This window comes from Myodes glareolus, chromosome 25 (genome assembly GCF_982192425.1).
Source record: "Myodes glareolus chromosome 25, mMyoGla1.1, whole genome shotgun sequence".
Taxonomy (NCBI): domain Eukaryota; kingdom Metazoa; phylum Chordata; class Mammalia; order Rodentia; family Cricetidae; genus Myodes; species Myodes glareolus.
In genome coordinates, this window is record NC_142050.1 from 41043518 (window position 1) to 41049517 (window position 6000).

General features: G+C 43.6%; 1 pseudogene; it reads left to right on the forward strand.

The window, feature by feature from the left end:
• Window positions 1–5469: 5469 nt before the first annotated feature.
• Window positions 5470–5680, forward strand: LOC148117904 (Nuclear RNase P; annotated as a pseudogene).
• The last annotated feature ends 320 nt before the right edge of the window (window positions 5681–6000 follow it).

The following is a 6000-nucleotide window of genomic DNA, read 5'->3' on the forward strand; positions in this document are numbered from 1 at the left end:
CTATCAGTACCAGTACTGTCAGACATACAAGGCTAGATATTCAAAGATAGGATACTATGAGTAAGGGTGGATTCTTCACAGCTGAACAATTTTCATGATGAGCTTGCCTGAACTCCAAAGTCTAATGGGCTAGGGATCAGGCATGAGGGGTTAATTGTTCTTCATAATAACATTGGTAGTCAAAGAATTATTTTAGAGAAACACAGAACACAAAGTTGAAAATATAGATGTTTCTCATTGAGCATGGAGATTTATCCAGCCAAAGCATGACAGTACTTAGACATCTTCCTCTGAATTAGTCACATCCCGTTTTAGATTTGTTCATTCTTTGGAAACTTTCTTATGGAGATAATATTACTGATTAATCACACCTTCCAAAGGGGTTGCAAAGGAATTGCAAAACTATTGTGAAAGTAACTGGTCATTTTAAAATTATCAGTTATTAAAATCAATTATGATGTGGGTTACTCTTCGTCAGCTGAAAAGTGGAAGTTACAAGTCTTACAAATGACGTGTCCCCAGTTACAAGACCCTGTACTATGAAATGCAATGAATAATATTGAGATATTAGTTCTCATACCTCAAAAGGATAGAATGGAGTCTGTGGTGGTTTGAAAGAAAATGGCCCCCAAAGGAGTGGCACTCCGAAGAGGTATGGCTTTGTTGGAGGAAGTGTGTTACTCTGTGAGTGGGCTTCGAGGCCTCCTTTGTTCAAGTTATGTTCAGTGTGTTAGACAGTTCACTTCCTGTTGCCTGAGGATCAAGATGTCGAACTCACAGATCCTTTTCCAGCACCATGTGAGCCTACACACTGCTATGTCCTTCTATGATGATAATGAATTAAAACTCTAAAACTATAAGCCTGTGGGAGCCCACAGAAGTATTCACCTTGACTGATGGTCAGAGAATTCAGGTCTATTCTTGCTCCTTTAAGGTTAATGACAAGAGATTTGACTTAAGGTGTGGCTATTAACAAGATATCTTGACCTAGGGTGTGGCTACTTGGTGTTTGGTTATTAAGATGGCCCACAGAAGTGGATCTGTTCCACCTTGACCAAAGATCAGAAAATTCAGGCATATTCCTGTTCCTTCAAGGATCTGACTGGAGGTTTGACCCAGGGAGTGGCTACCTACCAGATGCTTGGCCTAAGATGTGGTTGTTGCATGTCCTGCCTAAACAATAGACTATTTAACCCGGGATATAGTTGCTTGGTGCCTCAGGTATTGAAGAAGTAATTGCTCTGTTTCTTCTTTGTATCATGTTAAAGCAGTCTTTGATCTTCTCCCCCTCCTTTCTGGATTGGGGTATATAAGCATATGGAAGAATAGATTTGGGAGAATTCAGGATACACTGAATTGCCCTCCAGACTCTGTTCTGTGTCTCTGTTCATTTCTTTCGTATCTCTGTTCTTTCTGCCTAATATTTCTAATCTATGCGCCCCTACCCTGAAATTTTAAACCCTGTCAAGGCTGGTACTTGGCATAGCCACCTCAATGAAATATTTCCCTTTATAAGAGTTGCCATGGCTGTGGTGTCTCTTCACAATAGTAGACACCATAATGAAGATAAGGTCTCTAGATGAAGTCAATTCCTGAGCCACGTTCCACTGGTCCCCAAGGCGTGTCTAGCATGTGGACTTGATACCCTGTTGCTGACCTCTAAAACTTCACTTGTTCTTTGACAGGGACTATACTCCAATATTTTTTATTATGCAATGTTTGTGCCTTCAGATTACCTGGATCAATGATAAAAATATGGATTCAGATTTGGTAGATCTGAATAGAATGGGCAGATATTTGAATTTTTAATCATCTCTCTCATCCTGCTAATGAGCTGACTGACAGACCACAACTTGATTGTTTATACTGTAGACTCTTTGTACTTGATTTTTTATTATTATTATTATTATTATTATTAGAAAATGTAGGAGGAAAATGAGAATGTGCATGCATGCATGCTCACAGGGCCTCACAGCTGTGCCGTATCATCAGACCACAAGGAAGCCTTGTATTCCTGCTTCTCAATGAGTTTTCATTACAACAGCTCTGTTTAATTTAGAATTTTCTTTTGTTCTTTGTGGTTGTTTCTTTTCATGTTCAGTTCAGTACCCCATTTTTTAATTGGGTTAATTAGAGTTTTAGTGTCTAGTTTCTTGAATTCTTTGTATATTTGGGAGATCAGACCTTTGTCTGATGAGGGGTTGGTGAAGATCTTCTCCCGGTCGGAAGGTAGCCTTTTTGTCTTACTGACAGTGTCCTTTGCTTTACAGAAGCTTCTCAGTTTCAGGAGGTCCTATTTATTCATTTATTCTCTTATTGTCTGTGCTACTGGGGTTCTACCTAGGAAGTGGTCTCCTGTGCCTATGTCTTGTAGACAGCTAACATCAAATTGAATGGAGAAAAACACAAAGCCATTCCACTAAAATCAGGAACACGACAAGGCTGTCCACTCTCCCCATACCTCTTCAATATAGTGCTTAAAATTCTAGCAATAGCAATAAGATAACATAAGGGGATCAAGGGGATTCGAATTGGAAAGGAAGAAGTTAAACTCTCGTTATTTGCAGATGATATGATAGTGTACATAAGTGACCCCAAAAACTCTACCAAAGAACTCCTACAGCTGATAAACACCTTTAGTAATGTAGCAGGGTACAAGATCAACTCCAAAAAATCAGTTGCCCTCCTATACACAAAGGATAAAGAAGCAGGGAGGAAAATCAGAGAAACTTCACCTTTCACGAAAGCCACAAATAGCATAAAATATCTCGGGATAACTCTAACCAAGGAAGTGAAAGACCTATTTCACAAGAACTTTAAGTCTTTGAAGAAAGAAATTGAGGAGGATACCAGAAAATGGAAAGACCTCCCCTGCTCTAGGATTGGGAGAATCAACATAGTAAAAATGGCAATTCTACCAAAAGCAATCTATAGATTCCATGCAATCCCCATCAAAATCCCATCAAACTTCTTCACAGACCTTGAGAGAACAATAATCAAGTTTATATGGAAAAACAAAAAACCCAGGATAGCCAAAACAATCTTATACAATAAAGGAACTTCAGGAGGCATTACCATCCCTGACTTCAAACTCTATTACAATGCGACAGTATTGAAAACAGCTTGGTATTGGCATAAGAACAGAGAAGTCGACCTATGGAATCGAATAGAAGACCCAGATATTAACCCACAAACCTATGAACACCTGATTTTCGACAAGGGAGCTAAAGGTATACAATGGAAGGAGGATAGCATCTTTAACAAATGGTGCTGGCATAACTGAATGTCAACCTGTAGAAGAATGAAAGTAGATCCATATCTATCATCATGCACAAAACTCAAGTTCAAATGGATTAAAGACCTCAACATTAATCCAACAGAGTATTTTAATAGATCACCTACATTGCTTGTTTGTACTCTACAAGGCGCTGCCTTAAGACAATTTCCAAAAGTCCATTCTGGGATACCTTAGCCTCTCTTTCAACTCCCTAGTCCACTCTCTACCTTTCTATGTAGTTCCCAAATTGCGTCTTCAACTTGGAGTGTGACTTTCAATCACAGGAGACTTCAGGGTCCTTACTTCTCACTTCTGCTACAGACCAGGAATCCAGGTAACATCTATGAGAGGCTGAACTTCAGAGTGGGTTCTAAGAGTTCACTCCTAGCTCTACTTTTTGATAAGTTCATAAGAACCATCTAGAAGCGAAGACAATGCAATGGGAATTACTAGATAAATCAATGCTAATATTCAGAGACTCTGATGGTAGTTGTTTCAGAAATGTACTCTTTTACTGTTTGTGATTCTTAATTATATGTCCTGTTGAGGATGAGAAAAATATAAAGAGATCATTTCTTTGTCTCTGTCAACTAGGCTGAACCCTCAGAGAATAAATTTTTTCCTAAACATTATGCTGCATTTCTAGCAACCTCAGACATGGGTGATCTATAGTTACAAAGAAATTCTGCAGAAACAGGACCCTGTGCCAGCCTCTAGCTACTTCCCCTTCTCATATCCTTGTGCATTAATGTGTGAGTCAGTAAGGTTGTATAAACTTAGTACACCACAAATTCCTCCCAGACAACTTGAAGCATCTTTTCTTTGTTTAGCTCTCCTTGCTTTTGCCATTCTTTATTTCTGCATCATAATGAGATGGTCTCTATGAATGCTAAATATATGTGCTCATTCACATTCTATGCAAAGAGTTACTTGTTGGGAGCCACCTGGAGGCACAGGTTGGTCCTGCAGTTTGGAGGTATACCTGGCTCAGCCACGTGGGGCTGAGCACCCTTGCCTGCGCCCTTGCTTGCACATGCTCAGACCAGCAGAATGGCATTAACCAATCAGGACAGCGTTCAAGCCTCTTCACCGTTTAAAAGCAGCTGCCTCGGGGCCCAACCTGCTCTCTCTAAGCTTTCTCTCGTCCCTGCTCTATCTTCCCTTCCCCCAATTTTCCTCAATCAAAGGGCTCCAAATAAAGATGTGACCAGAGAAGGAATTCTCGTTTTTGGTGGCATTCATTCCTGCTGGACAGGATGCGCGCCGCAACTAGTGCCGAAACCCGGGACGCCGAGGGACCCTGACAACTATGCCGGGGGACCCTGAGAAGGAAGCGCCTAGCAACGTGCTGAAAGCCCGGGAAAAAAAGCTGAAATCAGACACCAGGACACAGAGAGCCGTGAATTTCAGAACTCTGAACACGTGGAGCGGTGAGTGACGTCAGTTGAATCCTCCAGAAAGGGGAGGAAAAAGAATTTCAAAGTATAGGCCTAAAAAGAAAAGAAAATACAAAAAAATCAAAGTTAAGGTATCTGAAAGAAGGTACAGAAAGCAACGGGGAAGAAAAATCCCTTAAGTTCAGTGCAGGTGGAGCTGAGAAAAAGCGAGGTTTACGGTTGGGAGATCCACGGCTTCCTCCGTCCGTACTCGCTGTTAGAGACTCAGAGGCAAGAGTCTCGTAGGGAGGCTGGCTTGATCGTGTTCTAAGACTTCCTTTCCTGTTCTTAAAGAGCCACAGAGCTTTTGGAGGTGATTTTCGCCTAATTTTGTTAAGAGAGCTCAGTCTCTGGCTCTCACGTACAGAAATTTTGATTGAGGAAATGGGCTGGCACGGTGGTGCACACCTTTAATCCCAGCTACTCAGGAGGGAGACGCAAAATTGCACTGGAGAGTGCTAGCTCGTTCGGGAGGCGTGGCCATGCTAACCAGTTGCTGGCGGGGAGTTTGCTGGAGGTCTACGAAAAGCCAGGTCGCTGTGGCGACGGGCGGGCTAAAGTCAGTGTGACATCAGAGGCTATGTGTCCCGGCCTTCTGGCGGGGCTATGGTTTTTGGAGGACTTTTTCAGCACCTGAGCGGACTCGCCTGACCGAGGCGGAAGCTGCGTGGTGAGCAGCGGCGCCATAGAAGGCAGAGAGGAGCTGAATCGGCTCTGCGGAAAAACTGCGTTTCCATAGCAACATGGGCGGGCGGAGGTGGCTCATCGGCGGGGCCACGTACTAAGTGCTCGTCACTCCCCGGCCCCTGGGAAGGTCTGAGACTGGGGCCCCCCGCGGCCCTAACCGGGCCCTCCACGGGTGGGCGGATGCCCCTCCTCGCCGGTACTTGAAAAAGACTCACGGCCGGCGGTGCGAGTTCATTGCCTGAGGCGAGGCAGGGTGCACAGGTTGCAGATACAGGATAACTGGCGAGCCGCGCACGGCCCGGGGCGGAGCCATGCCTTCGGGCCATGCGGAGCGCGCCACAATGGGCCTCAGAGGCGGGGCAACCGCCGCTGTCTGCTGCTGCCGCCGCCGCTCACAGCCGCTGTCGCCAAAAATTCAGTCAGATAAAAACATTTGTCGCCAAAAATTCAGTCAGATAAAGACATTTATCCCCCAAACAACGTCCCTTTGTCAGCAGGAAGTAGTCAGATTGATGGTCTACGCCCACTCTCCCTCAAAGAACTGGTCCTAATTATCATAATAAAGGCGCGTCAACCTGGTTACCATTACCTATTGCCTCT